The sequence below is a fragment of the Botryllus schlosseri genome, chromosome 1 (assembly GCF_051294905.1).
Source record: "Botryllus schlosseri isolate E-star chromosome 1, Bs_hap1, whole genome shotgun sequence".
Taxonomy (NCBI): Eukaryota; Metazoa; Chordata; class Ascidiacea; order Stolidobranchia; family Styelidae; genus Botryllus; species Botryllus schlosseri.
In genome coordinates this window covers 37,338,656-37,354,519 of record NC_137236.1, presented here as the reverse complement: position 1 = coordinate 37,354,519, position 15,864 = coordinate 37,338,656, and the positions used below count along the sequence as shown (strand labels likewise).

At 39.2% G+C, this 15,864-nt stretch overlaps 1 protein-coding gene and 1 long non-coding RNA gene across 2 annotated transcripts in view; one reads left to right on the top strand and one right to left on the bottom strand.

Moving 5' to 3' along the window:
- LOC145436202 (uncharacterized) overlaps positions 1 to 15,864 on the bottom strand; it is a 236,855-nt gene that overhangs the window by 147,362 nt on the left and 73,629 nt on the right. The gene's annotated exons all lie outside the window — the stretch shown is intronic.
- Positions 10,363 to 11,878, top strand: LOC145439298 (uncharacterized). Its single transcript, XR_013915136.1, has 3 exons — positions 10,363 to 10,475; positions 11,039 to 11,229; positions 11,799 to 11,878. It is a non-coding gene; the product is annotated as an uncharacterized LOC145439298 (long non-coding RNA).

Genomic DNA, 15,864 nt, shown 5'->3' with positions numbered 1-15,864 from the left:
TGGCCATAAACTCCGAAAACAAAACTAACCGCTAACATAGCTGGTCAACCTATTTTCAACTCAGAAAATGCGAAATACCTTGAGGTTATACTAGACTCGAGCATGTCATGGAAGAGTCACATTCAGTCTCAAGAAACAAAATTATCACGGAACTGTGGTCTATTCTACAGCCATATACACTTCATTCTGATACTCTTTAAATCATTATTCCAATCAAAGTTACAACATGACATCATATGTAGGGGCTTGGAGTCACCGCAAAAACTATAACATCAGGTCCTCCGTATCATAGCCAGGGCCCAACAAATCAATTCTCAAAAGATTCGGTGTCCCAGACATAAAATATACACGGAAACTCGACATTGCCAAGTTTATGTATCAGTTCCACTGCGATCACTGACCCGAAAACTTCAATGACTTCTTAACCTCGTTATCAAAAGTGCATAAATACAACACATTCGCGTCCACGTCGTCCAACTACCATATGGTCGACAAAAAATATCATCGCCCTATGAAATATGCTGGACCTGCAGTGTGGAACACTATCTCGTCGGCTGTCTGACGGTGATCGAGCATGTCGACATTCCAGTCGAAATACAAACAATTGTCCCCCTAATCAATACTAGTCAGCTCTCTAGTTTAGCAGACCACGACCTGAGATATCGATTTCGTCTTCCGCTGAGGTGGTCAGTAACGAAGTACTTATACTTTTTTGAAGTACTCAAGTAGTTTTCCGCTACTTGGGTACTTACTCAAGTATATATAATTTCTCGCTACTTCTCCTTCTACTTCGTAATATTTTGTCATCCACTTACTTACTTTTCACTATTTCAGTTTGTCAAGTAGAAGTAGTTTAATCCTCCAATCAGGCGGATAGCCTGAGGAATTTCGGAGCTGTTTTCACGGAGTGCCGCCATCTAATTTTCATAAAAGTTGAGTAAAGTCTAGAATTTGGAATAATTTGGATATGGAAAGACCAATCTGATCTCACGAAAGTATCGGTGAATATATTTCAGGTAGCTGGTTGCGTGGTTCAGCTCGCACCGTATTGTCGCCCATGTGAAATATTTCATCACAGTATATATGGCCTATCATAACGTTTGAAACTGATGTTTCGCAATTTAGCATTTACTTATCACATCGTAATCTAACAGTCCATGGCGTGTCCTAATCTGAAAAAGAAGAATCTGACTTTTTTTAGCTTTAGACCTATTTTAACATACCACCTTCGAAACTTTCTGGACTAAAGACATGAAATACATTTTTCCGCTTTTAGAAGTAATATTTGTTTTTCTCTTTCAATTCCCAACATCATACGTTGAGTTCTAATCAGTTTTGGTTCTTTTGTCTGGAGAACAAACATATTGAAGCATAAAAGCAAGTGTAGTAATGCCTTTAATTTCCGGAAATAAAACTACACAAATGGCATTTTTACGAGTCACCATATTTTTGTTAACGTTTACTAATCGCGTAAAGTGTTTGCACAGTATCTGATACGGCTTCTGCGTATTGTTCTTCGACGAAACTACGGGCATTATAATATGGGGAAGGGTGCCATACCATGATATTTTCTAAAACAGGCTGTTCGAGTAAACAGAGGATTAGTATCGCATTTACATATGAATATAATCATTTTCATTCAAAAGATGTGGACGAATGCTTTTGACAATCCATGCGAACGAATTAAGATCGTTTTCACTATTACTTACTTACATGAGTAATTTTAAAGTCAGTCAATTCTACTTCTACTTCAAGTAGTTTCAGGTTGCTTATGGAAGAAGTAGGCTACTTCTACTCATACTTAAGTAGATTTTTTCGCCGCTACTTATACAGCTACTTGAGTATCTTTATTGACTACTTTGACCACCTCTGGTCTTCCGACACATGCCTCTTCGTTTTGTCGCCTGTCCTTTTATCTTATCTGCTTTTCTTTTCATTCATGGTGTATGTCTCCTATTATGCATCGCCCAGGTCAGGTGGGTGTCCGATTTCGAAGGCTAATCCAAGTAGTTTCGACACCTTCCTATCTTTCATCCATTGTATTGCAGCCTTGTGTTGCATTAAAATGATGAAATTCTTGACAATAAATTGAAATTTAGTTGAATGTAATGCAGAACTGACATTATATTCTATGTGGTCGCATAAAAGATACATATCTGAATGTTCCACTTTGCCTATACTGTTGTGAAGTAATAATTATGATGCTCGCGGACACTGGACTGGACTCGAATCACTCACGTAATCGATTTTCCCAGCCTCTGTCGATAGCTACAATCTTCAACCTACCACGTGACTTGAGTATTGCAAATAGCCTTTTCCCGACGAGAGATGATCATCTCATGAAGCGCGTCTGTGACCTCGAACAAGGTTGGTGATATATCAGGCTTCATTTACCTGAATGGAAATTTCGACTGATAAGTTCAATAAAAATGTAGATCAGAAGATGCCACCGCAAATGCAGGAGCATGACAACTGCCAGGCAGCGGCTGCAGTCACAGAAATCAAGGATTTTACCGATATTTAATATAATGTGACGGAGCACATACCTTCCTAGAAAATCGACTTGCGTTTTTTTCTGGGGAGATAAATGAATGAAAGTGACTACATTGGAAGCTAGAGGAAATCTGATCGGCGGACGAGCTTGATTCATTTCGAGCACTTGGCAAAGAAATTAATTGATGAGATTATAGCGATACGACACCATTCCCGCACGCTACAAAGATTTGATTGCATTCGTTTCTGATTATATTCGAGTCGACCCGACTTCAGACGAAACATAAATCTTCACCTGCAAACATTTTGAATGCTTTTTAGTATCGCGTGCAGGCTGGAGCTGACCAGACCTCAACAACATGTCACTGTACACCGAGCGATATAGCGTAATGATGATACGTCCGGGTTCTTGGTCGGTTAGTTGTGGGTTCAATCCCGGCCGGGTTAGACCAAAGACTCGAAAACTGGAATCCGCTAGGCCAGTGGTTTCCATTGGGGTTCCATGACAAAGTATTAGGGGGTCCGTGATTAACCTTGGTGAATTTTGGGGAGAAAACAATGAGCGATCTCTTTACTTCCATTTCTCTCTTGAATGGCACATTTATCAAGCTCAAGAACATGAAAATAAACTGTACCGGTATGCGTAAAAATATAGTGATGTTGCTGCGTACAGTATGTATGTTCAGGTAGATTGACCTTACACCACAATACTATATCTATCGCAACGCATGTCGAATACAGGCAAATTAGTATTGCTTCGTCTATCAAGTAGGGTTATTTTGGAATCCGGAAAGAAGGACACTCTTTACGAATCATAAAAGTTAGATTTACAGAATGGAAAACTGCTGATTCTAAAATTGTAACTGGAAATCTTGTTGTGGTGACCAAAAAAAGGTCATCTTTCAGACTCGACTCTCGGATTACCCAGTTTTTAACGATACTGCTGTTGTGTTGACTAAAAAAAAGGTCTTATTTCCAATCCTACTCCCGAATGACCCGCTCCAACGTCCACGTTTTTAGCCCAGCCTATCCACTAGCCTGGCTTTCAAATCTGTAAAGGAGGGCAAATTTTAAAAAAGGAGGACAGTAAGACGTCCTCGGACGACATTTCCGATTGCATGAAAAAGGAGGACAAATCCTCCTAAAGAAAAACATGTATGGTAACCCTACTGCAGCCCAATAAAAAGCATGAGGTTTAGTTCAGGAAAGGTAACAACAACCGTTTATTTAAATTTGTCCATGCTAAAAAAAATTCGGCATGGCACTTAGGGTCGCCTCTTTTAAAATTTATTTCCCTAAGGAAACCCGCTTGACAAAGGGCGACTCAAGTCTTTAGTGTGCGAGACGCAACTCTAGCTAAAAACATCTGACTCTCGTCCCATGTAGCGGGCTGGTCGTCAGCCTATTTTGTCTTTATTTGTATATTTCCCCCCTTTTTTCTAGTTTTGTTATTTTGGTAATATGTCAATCGTTTATTCAATTTTATGCCAATGGCGTATTCAAATTTTGTTCTTCAGTTCGTTCGGTTATTTTTTCGTATGCTTAGCCCAGATAGGTTGCTTTAGTTTTGATAGACGGAAATTTTTTTGTTTGTTTGTGATATTCCTAATGTTTGTTGACAACTACGATCATTTACGCCGGATCAACTCTCTTCATTTTTATTCCGTAGCGGCCGACTTACAGCGCAACCCACTTCTAGGCTTTTATAAGACGCCGCTTATACACGGTTGAAGGAGCCTCGATAAACCTCCAACGCTTAGGTAGGAATTCTTGGGTCAACTTCGGTCGGACTCGAACGCGCAACCCATGCTGTTGCAGCTGCGGATTATACCACTACGCTATCTCGCCACATAGACGGAGATTGACGAGTTGGTAATTGCGACATTGCTATTACTGCGCACATAGTCCCAGCCTTCAGCATGGGCTGTGAGTTGGTTTGGGCGAACCTGCTGACAATTTCAAGTAATTCGCAAGTCAACTTGAGAGGTGGTTCACGGAAAATGTGGGTCCGCGATCATAAAACCCTGTGCTAGATGAACTCAATAGATCTTTCCAATGTAGTACAGAAGAAACACTCGATATTGACCACTTCGCTCTACAAAACGTTAACTCGTCAGTTATCATCCGTTTTTACCATCAACCTAAGTAACCCGCACCTGATACTGCTGGGATTTTGCAAGTAAGACATTTACACTAGCCACTTTGCAGCAATAGTTTCCATCATTTTGGGCTCGAATTACGCCAATCTACTCCCGTGTAGCGTTCAAAATGTTATGATTTGGAATGAAAATACACCGGTACCGCTAGAGAATTTCATTCATGAATTGCTTATCGTCATAAGCATAATTCTGTGTTGCGCTAAAATGACTGTTGTTCTCAGTCGTTGGTGTTGATTTCTCTTCCTTGTGGACACTATAAATAAGTACCGGTTAACTTTTGTACATACCAACCTTTCGCCTGCAACAGTCAATTTAGCACAAGTGTCACTTACGTTTCGGTGCAAACGCTTCAAATAAGATATTTAAAACTTTGATTGACAAATCACACGATACCAGATCCTCATCTAACGCAAATATCTACTTACAACTTATCACTTAATATCAACTTATTTCAGAGATCCATCGACTACTCGGGACCTATCATATGGAATGCAATACGACGACATATCCGTAAAATGCCGTTTAATATTTTTTTTGTTGTAAAAGACGACCTACCTGATTTTCTCTTATTGTCATACCGATACCTACTAACACTGTTGCCAAACCCTTGCTCATACATTGATTAAAAGATTACCTATTATCTTTTAACTTTATGTAATTATCTCTTTTTTGAACATCCATTCGTTACAGCCACATTGTATGGAGACACGATGTAATCATGTGATGTGAGTTTGGTCGGACTAATTGACATGCAGGGTCGCACAGATCATTCCCATCCTGTATACCAGAGGTCACCAACTCGCGGCCAGCGGGCCGCATTCGGCGAGCGAGGTCATATTGTGCGGCTCGCGACCTGATTTGAAAGTTCGGAAGAACGCTTAGTAAAGCATTTGGAAATGCTGAAATTGATTTCAGTTCAAACATAATGTTGTTGTTGTTCAAAGTAAGCTATTCTTCTGTGCCTAATTTCACTATTTCTCACTAGCTGATTAGGCTTGGGCGTTGGTAATATCATTCTATCGAGGAAGAATTTGCTGATATGAACGGGTATATTATTGCCAGGACGTGCTATGGCCCACCGCTGCAAAGACCAAGACGCTTAGAAAACGACTTCGGCCTACCCAGAATACCAAGTTTTTTAGAGGAGATAGTTTTCCAGCAAGTAGCCTACCGTGTCTAGCTAAACCCGATATTGATTCTTCAGTCAAGGGGTAGCCAATCTGCGGCGGTAGAAGGAGAATTACGCGGCCGACGACACTTAATTCGATTGGACTGTGTTGGCGACCGTCAACATGCAATTTGAAGTTACGCATTGACTCCCAAATCTTTGAAAAGGGACTAACAACAATTGGGACCAAGGAAAAGGAAACAAAGATCAATTGGTCTAGTCAAAGATATACCGTAGCACAGCAATAATACTACCTTAAATTTTCGAAGACGCCCGGCCCTTGCGGCAACTCTACCGGTGCATCTGATCATATAGGCAGAGAAAGGATAAATAGTTGATAGTAATTTGTGAAACTATGCTAGTATTGTTGACGAAATTCAGTAATGGATATGAAAACATTTTCGCGCCTCGCGCGGCTACAAGACGGATCACTGGGTCACATAACAAGACTACTCACGATTTCGGTTCGCCCATTAAGCCAAGAAAAGTAAGTTTATTCCGGAATTCGCCGGCAATGGACAAGGACAGTTTAGCGTGAATAATTGGCCTCCAGTTAGTTCATTACGACTATGCACTGGAATGTGGCCGTACACTACACAAATAATTCGAAATGCGGCCGCGAATAGCAAAAAGGTTGGCCGATGTTAGCGAGCACAGCGTTGTACTGCCTTGGAGTTATCAAAACGTAGCTATTAAACTGCGCTGCCTATTTTTATCTCGATATTGAAGTCATGCAGCCCGCGGCCTCTACAAATTTCGAAATGTGGCCCGCGACCCGTTTTGAGTTGTCAATATCGGCAGCATACTATCCTAGACTGTGCTGCATGTCTTCTATGACATCACTGTTGTCGTCTCCTTGTTTTGTATTTTAATTCGATGAGAATAAAGACTCTTTTTCTCTCTTTCTCTCTCTCTCTCTCATCACAACTTTCGGTAGGACACGGCCGGATACTTATCCCGAATGACCTCAGATCTGATGACATGTTAACAACGAGCAGGACCGTAACTGCCGCACTCCAAATCCCCAAATTGGGGGGGGGGTGAACTCGAATGGGGCCCAAAATTATTTCACGAATTTGCATAAATTATGAAGTATTTCTTTATAAATTTATGCAACTTTTTCGAATTTTTTTTGTGCTGCCCGCGATTTAATGTTGACAAATACCTTCATTATTGGGTAGCGTTTCCACAACAAAAATACGCATGATTTATAGAAATGGACACTTGGGCGTCGGCCTTTACCGTGCCACGACGCACCAAGACATATGAAGTTATAGGCCATGCTGTAACATGCGACACCGAGAAGTGTGCCAGAACGATCAGCAGCTAGAAGACCTTGGCCGAAAAGGACTGCCCTTGGGCAGACCGAAAATTTCGATAGATAGGCCTATATACATGTATATTTAAATGCCAATTGGCGCCTAAATGGCTGGCGTCGAATGGTCCTGTCCAGGCGCTCTGAACCCCACATGACTAATGCCATCCCGCAGGGAAAAATTATTAGCCAGTAAAGAAATATCAATTTAAAATCGTGTGTGTCTTTTAGTTTAGTAAGTTCGGGCGATTTCAATATATTTTGACATCACTCTAAATCTGCAAGGTCGTATTGAACACTTCATAACACTTTTTTCTGCGTACAGACACACTTTTTGGGCATATAAACGCATTGGGCCATTCTCGTCGCAACGCTTCTGCGTATTTCTCCGTTTACATGTAACACTTTGCCACTGCGGCTTATTATCAAGAAAATTTATACTTAGTAATTTATCATCAATTTCGCATTCATAAACTATCGGTACGTTTGGAGATCACATAAAATCATGGTATATCTAAAATAATATTACTCAACTGACCAAACACTAAGTTTAAGGGTAATATTTCAATAAAATATACACATTTCCCTGTGACGCAGAGGGGTCACCACCTACGTTACGGTAGAGCGCGCTCGATTTCAGTTTTGAATTTGAATTGTTGGTTCGTCAAGCTTCAGGTAAAGAGAGTAGGGTACACGAAAAGACTTGGCGGAATGGATATATTGAAGCAGTTTCTGCTACCTGATGGCGTAAAGGATCATAACATCCATGTACTGTAAGGTATGGAAATGCGGTAAATGTTATTGAATATATGTAACGTGAGAATAGTCATAAAATGAGCTCGTTTTGACATTGCAGTAAGGTCGTTTGTTTTAGATGTTTCAGTAGGCTACTGATATCCCTTATTCATATGAATGTTCTTTAGATGTTTTGTGGTATATGATTCGTCTGATCTTATTGTTGGATGATCGAGCTTCGAATCTGATAATATACCAGGCTGCGATCAGGTCCAGTACTACGGTACTGATGGGGCGCTGCTATCGAACTAACTTTTTTGACATATAGATAAAGGGATGTTCTCTCTATCCACACTGAAATATCCCCATGTAGGCGATATTGTGGTCCATTGTGGACAAGTACTGCAATGTCAGCAATTGAATGCCGGTATGACAGTCATGCAACGGTTTTGATTGTTTTTCAACTGCAACACATTTTACACTGTACTGTTTATTCCAAGTGGTAAGGTTTTAACTAAAGCGATTTTTTTCACATGTCAAAATAGGTCAAAATTTTGTCAAAATTGTATCGTTAGATCAATAATTGCCAAAAGTGTTTACAAAATCAAAATTTTTTGGCAACTTGCATTTCGTTCGTATCATAGATGATTGCACTGACGGTGAACTTATCATTTTACAATTTGCATCTTGTAGCCTACTTTATAGTCCTACCGTAGTAGACGGACCATCGTCTGCTCATTGTGAATCATAAACGGTCAAATGAAACAAATGCTCATCGTAGCCTACTGCACCATCCTAACTGAAACAAGACTGCCTGGGCATTGGTTCTTCTATTAGAAACCGTATGATGAAAAATTGCGATGTAGACAACTTTGTCATAATGAGAGAAAGAGAGAGAGTGCAGTGTACGCACAACTTCAGTGTTGCCGGCCAACAGCTGCCGCTGGTGAACGTTCTTTCTTCATTCTTGCCAAGCTACTTAGTTGAGACAGACACTTTCTACCCGAAAATGTGAGAAAGTATCTTTCGTTTTACTACAACAAGGTTTTAATTATTTCTACCATAATACGAGATTTTACTAATACAGGAATTCTTCACGGGTCCAGATTTCGATAAAATAAAGTTTTTTCATGTAAAAATTTGTCAGTTTTCATGCCTAAAGATTTTTTCAGGTCAAACTACTTCGGAAGAACAGACAGCTCCTGCCAGAAATAAAGATAAGTACCGGTAGTACAATTCTAACATTATGTGAGAAACACCTAATTAAGTACATGGGGTCAAAATTAAGTTTTCCATCGTCAAAATATGTGTGAATTTGGATTTTTTAGTCGAAATCTTACCTTTTTCGGTCAAAAAATCGCCCTAATAATAGCACAGCCAAACAAACAATCTTTTCAACAAACAATGGATCACAAGGGGTAGTATTTGTTTTGCCCAGTCCGCAAATTTGACTTTTGTGAGTTTATTATGATACGGTAACTGAACTAAACTCTATTTTGCAGGTAGTATGTATTGAAATTGGCTCCTTTTTGAAATGCATTTGCTGTATGGAGTACTGGTAAGCATCACGGTGTTCTGTAAATTAACTGGTATATCCTTAGAGAATGAATTTGATTCTGTTGCATTCGGTTATCTTCGTGATAAAGATTTTTATGAATGTTTGCTGATAAAATTTCACTAAAATTGTTAACAATCCAGGAAGTATACTACCTTTGCCAGAGTAAAATTGGTGGTAACGTCATATGCAACTTTCCATTCCATTATTTAATTATTCTATGAAAGACACCCTTCTGTCATGCACAACTTATTGTAGAAAACAACAACTGTATCCAGTATGATATCTGCGTGATTACTGAGTAGTTCATTTGTATTGCGAATTTTTGCAACAAATATTTTCTTTTCAATAGTCTTGGATTGATCCTCAAATTCGTCCAACTGATGTCAACTCTTTGAAAAGAGCCCCTGGGTCTACCGTGCCAGCGCTATCAGACAATGTTGACAGTGACGTGAGGAGTCGTTCGTAACGGGTTTTGTGCCGGCACAGTCATCTTATGCGATATAGACCTTTGTCTCAAGAACCCATGGATACATGTGATTATGTAAGTCTATTTATTCATTTTATATATCACCATTGATTATGTAATTTGCTGGTTTTTGCAGTCCTACTTTTCTCGCGAACTATCTCGCAAAGTAGCTTACGGACTATTCGATATGAGCTGAAAACGGCTTCATCTGTGTACACTGTACAGTGTTCACTCAACTGTGTACACTGAACACTGAACAGAGATGCAGTTGAACGTAATGAACTCGTGTAACATGTACTTTAACTATTGCTTACTGAACTATAATGGGCTAGGTCAGTGGTTCTCAACCTGGGGGGCTGAGCATCTCTCCTGCGCTTCTGTAACCTACCTGTGTAAAATATTTATATTTACTTCTGCATAAAATTTACAATTTCTTTTTGGTATTTATTGTATATTCTAGGAGCAGCATTTGGATTTGACTTTTAAAAAAAAAGAGCTGCCATGGCACACTACGAATCAGGGACTCAGCAAGCCTGGGTTGCGGCTGATGGAAAAAATATGAAAAATGCCCTAATGTGCAGGTAGTATGTATTGCAATTGGCACCTTTTTGAAATGTATTTGTTGTTTAAAATACTGGTAAGCATCGCAGTGTTTCGTAAGTAAACTGGTATATCCTTAGATAATGAATTTGATTCTGCTGCATTCGGTTATTTTTATGAATGTTTGCTGGTAAAATTTCACTAAAATGATTAACAATCCAGGAAAGTATGCTACTCGTGCTGGAGTAAAATTGATGGTATGGTCACATGCGACTTTCCATTACAATAATAAATTGTTCTATGAAAGACACCCTTTTGTCACATACAATTGCATCCAGTCTGAGATCTGCGTGAATACTGAATGCTGGTGACGTCATATTTTGTGATACGATTGTTGATGTACAACGTTCTTTTGAGTTCTCTACTAGTTACTGACGATTACCCCTGACGAGTCTCAGCAGAAAATATTCGGGCTCATTTCAATATGCATATGCATATACTATTCAATTTTATATTGAAGTTTTGTACCTCGAAGAAGCTGTACAAATATTGAATAGTTCCCTTCTATTGCAAATTTTTAAAACAAGTATTTTCTTTTCAACAGTCTTGGATTGATCCTCAAATTCATCCAACTGATGTCGACTCTTCGAAAAGACCCCCTGGTTCTACCATGCCTGTGTTAACAGCCAATGTTGATAGTGATGCGAGGAGTCATCTGAACGGATTTTGCGCCGGTGCAGTCATCTTTTGCGATGCATACTTTTGCCTCAAGAACCCATGGAAACATGTGATTATGTAAGTCTATTTATTCATTTCATATATCACCATTGATTATGTAATGTGCTGGTTTTTGCAGTCCTAATTTTCTCAAAAACTATCTATATATGCGATATGAGCTGAAGAAAGGCTTGATCTGTGTACGTTGAACAGAGGTGTTGTTGAATGTAAAGAGCTGGTGTAACTTGTATTGAAACTATTGCTTATTGAACTATACTTGGACTAGGTGAACATCAAATTGAGATCATTTCTCATGTCGTGCTAATTCCAATTAATTTTGTTAATTAAATTTAATCAGGAAGGAAGGATTTTGAAAGATTGAGAACAGGTACAATTACTACAATGAAGGAAAAGTATTCAACACCTTCGATAAGATGTCACAAAGTTTTTGTACTAATGACAATCAATGTGTCCTTTGTCTGATATATTTTCTCGTCTCAATTCAAAGCCGCTATAAAATCTTAGAATCAAAGTTACATGTAAAGCCTACCGTATGTCAATTATTTTAATGGAAATCCGAACCCATAGGAATAACGATTCTACTATATTTATTGGCGGATCTTGTTTGCAATCAATTACATTTTCAGCAAAACGAGGTTGATGAAGTCAACTGTCTTCTTCTCCAAGCCAAATTGAGAGACAAACGAATATAATCCAAGACCCCAGCGCATATCTTTGAAACAGGTACCGTAATCTTTTCTGTTTTGTGGACCATACAAATTTACATAGACCTGCGACGTTCAACTATAAATTACATTCTGAGTTACAGTTCTGCATTCTCACTGTTGCCTGGGCGTCTGAATGTCAATGTAAATGTCAAAATAACCGAATTGAAAAAAACGCAAACCTGATTCTAGATATTTGTATTAGTCGTTATGCTAATTTTAGTCCTTCTCAGTGATAGGATTTCACATGTATCCGAGCGCCTTTCCTGTGCTTGTGTAACCTGCATGTGTGTAATATTTATATTTATTTCTGCATAAAATTTAGAATTTTCATTGACATATTCAAAACTTTAGAATTTAATCACATTTTCAAGGAGCGCAACTTGGAGTCGACCAGCAGAAAAGAAGCAAACACCATGGCACGCCACGAATCAGAGATTGACCGAGCCTGGATTGCAGCTAATGGCAAGAATATAAAACTGCTTCAGTGAAAATGGAGTATTCAGAAACATTGTTGACGTTTTGAGCTGCTATGCATAGGATTGTCATACCCTAAAGGAGTGGTTCTCAAACAGGAGAAAGCATTTGAAGGGGTGTGAAGCCGCCGTCAACTAAAATCTTTTTCGCACATGGCAGCTTGTAGTTATTTCTCTGTGTATGGTCAGAATTTAATATTTGAATATTCTCTTATCAACAACCATTACCGTCACTGCCATCCAACTATCCATTGGGATTTCTAGCGTTTTGGTTGCTTTTTTTTAATTTTATGATACGACGATAACGGGTGTGTGAAATTTTTTGCTATCATAAGGGGGCGTGTCCAAAAATGTTTAAGAACCACTACCCTAATGACTTCCAGATTTCATATTTTGCAGCAAACTGGTAAATAACAACAAAATCTTTTCTGTAAATCTGCAAAATTTGTATGGACTCAAAGAAATGATTTCTTTGTTATTTAAACAAAAGTGATTGGCATTAACCTGATATAAATACTTGTAATGCAAGCCCTAGAATATTTTTGATGCCTGGCTAGCACCCCAATTTCATTAAGAGTAAAAAAATACTTATGGTTGTTTATCGTGGTAGTGGTAGTGATACTGATACGTTCATTGTTTTTTGTTTATAATAAAATTAGAAATTTACGAGCCATAATTTGATCAGTTTTAAATAAGTTGTAATGATTTGTGTTGACCATGTTTTCCGCTAACGGACGTAACCAATGAATTTGATTCCATGCCCCTGTCACGAAAGTTTAAGATAAACACTTTTAATTTAAACACTTCGCAACACTTCTAGGCGTTCGTTCAATTTTTGGATCACGTTTCGTGTTCAATTTTCCAGGTTGAGCAACACTTCAAAACTTGGAGTGTACCAGATAGGTCACGAAAAAGCATCATGTAACGAAGTTATTATACCAACGGGTCCACCCGAAGATGATTAATTTAAGGGCCCTACATTTTCCAAGACACCTCACTCAGCTCTATTACCGGTAAATCTGATTACGTGAACAGAGAGAGGATAAAAAATAGACAGCAATATATATGCACTCATATTGACCGATTCAATCATGAATTGAGGAAATTTTTGCGCGATTCGCGCGTTTAGCGATATCACCTAGCTCACTAGACAGCACACCCAATGTAGCTGATAAGTAGCGGAGAAAAATCGTAAAGACTGAGGGGGTTAGCAGTTCGGTTTATCGCCCTATGGGGGCCCAAGACCAACTTTTTTTGGGACCCGACGAAGTGCTGTCACGGTCCTGACAACAAGTTACACTACATCCTATGATACGACGTTCTCTCCATCCAAATGGATACGGTTCAATATCGAATGTCTCCATGCGGATTTCAATTATTTATAAGCATTTATCATATAGATAAGGGCGTGGAAAGAAGCGTAAAATCGCATCAAATACTACTGCAGCGCTATCATATTCGGGAATCTGAAAAGAGGACATGTCAATTTTTAAAAAATTCAGACTTACAATACCAGAGTGAAATCCGGAAAAATTGGTAAATATATTCCGAGTTTATGATTGGTTGACTAAAAAAAGGTCATCTATCCGACTCGACACTCAAAATACTCACCTTGCATCAATTTGCCGTTGGTTGACTAAAAATATGGTGGTCTTTCTGGATCAACTCCCCTAAAGACCCGCCGGGCCGTTACTTGAGTACTGATTTCCTATATCTCAGTTGAATTTTAACATACATATACCAAAATTTTCAAAAAAGAGAACAAATTCTTAAAAAAGAAAACATTTGGGCGTCCTCCGAGGACACTTTTAAAAAATCAAAAAAGAGATCAAATTCTCTTAAAAGAGGACGTATGGTTAACCCTACTGCTGTCGAAAACATATTAAATAATATTCAATATTCGTGAAATTATTCTTTCTTCCGATAAAGACATACACAATGTAAAATGCGATAAGACACAGTGCGATGCAATGACCACATGGGAGGATGCCGAACGACCAGTTGTTGTCTCTTAATTTGACATCCACCTCGGCCTAGTGCCCGATGTCGCAGTTCTTTCGATGATAATCTTTATTCTGCGGCACTTTCTTGCTCTTTCGAGTCCTTATGAGTGCGCTCTTTCATCAGGTCCTGTTGTGGGCTTTTTGTCGCCATAAGAGCGGTGACACGGGGAGTAAGAGCCCAGATAAACCTTCGACGTGGAATCGAACCCTGGCCGCTCGAGTAGCAGGCGCTATCGTCACCACTACGCTAACTCCAGCGCTAATAAATAAATTTCCAAGCACTTAATTTCAATCCCTGTTTTGACTGGTGGGTTCAACTATGCAATATATATCGAAATACACGCACAATTGGATATCTGATCGGGCTACATATGTACGATTGTACACGTGTGAATGTTATACAACGGAATTAATGTATATGAAATGTCGTACACGTAGGTACACAATTATAACCTCACGGAAAAGTACTGCTTGACATTAGCATCCTCGTGTCATGTGACGTCAGAGGTTAGAGCACTTACACATCAGAGCCTTTCATGTTTCGCACCATCCGTAGTGGATAGCAGTGGCTGTTCTAGATGATAACGAGTAGATCTTCTTCCGTTGGTAGTCGTATATGCGGACTGGATCCTAATTTCTCAGATGTATTATTTTCCCTGTCGCGGGATGGGATTAGTAAAGCATTGACCCACTTTTATATCAACACCCATTGAATATATATTGACGTTAACCAGATATCAAACACTTATTTGAATATAGCGGACTCCACGTTTTTTGGCCATGATATCGTCACCTTGACATTTTTAGCCTTCTGCCTCTTGAAAACGCGTACTTTGGAAACTCATGGGAAATGGGCATGGGTTCACTACCACCACTCCATGGTAATAAATGGCATAATTATAAATGGCTATAACAAAGCATTTGTGCAGATATGTTTTGACCAATTTTTGCAGTGTGCTAATGGCGATATCTGATGCCCTCGGGCGTAACTGGCGTTACAGGCAGCGATGGCATCAACCTCTCGGCATTTCGCAAGCTGAAGCTCCTACATAAAAAGGATAACTTCACGAGTAGGTTTTTTCCCCCTTTTACGCCACTTATCTTATAAAACTAGTTACACAGTTATTGCGCGAGTCACACTTTCGAGACATGCTACAACGCAGTAAGTGACAGATTCGGGTTATAAGATGCGAATGGATGGCTGATTTATAGACACTTTTGTTCCAAGCGCGTGTTAACGGCTTTCCGTTCGTTTTTTCCTGAATTCGTAAACTCCAAAAGTGGAGTGCTAATTGTGGAGTCTTTCGGTATCTCTGAAAGCCAGTCCTCACAAGCATGACCGACTGAGTTATCAAAATAGTTCCAGGTTCAATCCGTTATGAAGCAGCCTGATTTTGCATCTGTGGAATGCGGGTGCAGGCGAGATGAAATTTTGAAAGTCAAAAATATTACAGAATTAACGTGGCTGCAAAGTATTACGTCGTCATAATGCTCAGAAGTCAAAATGGT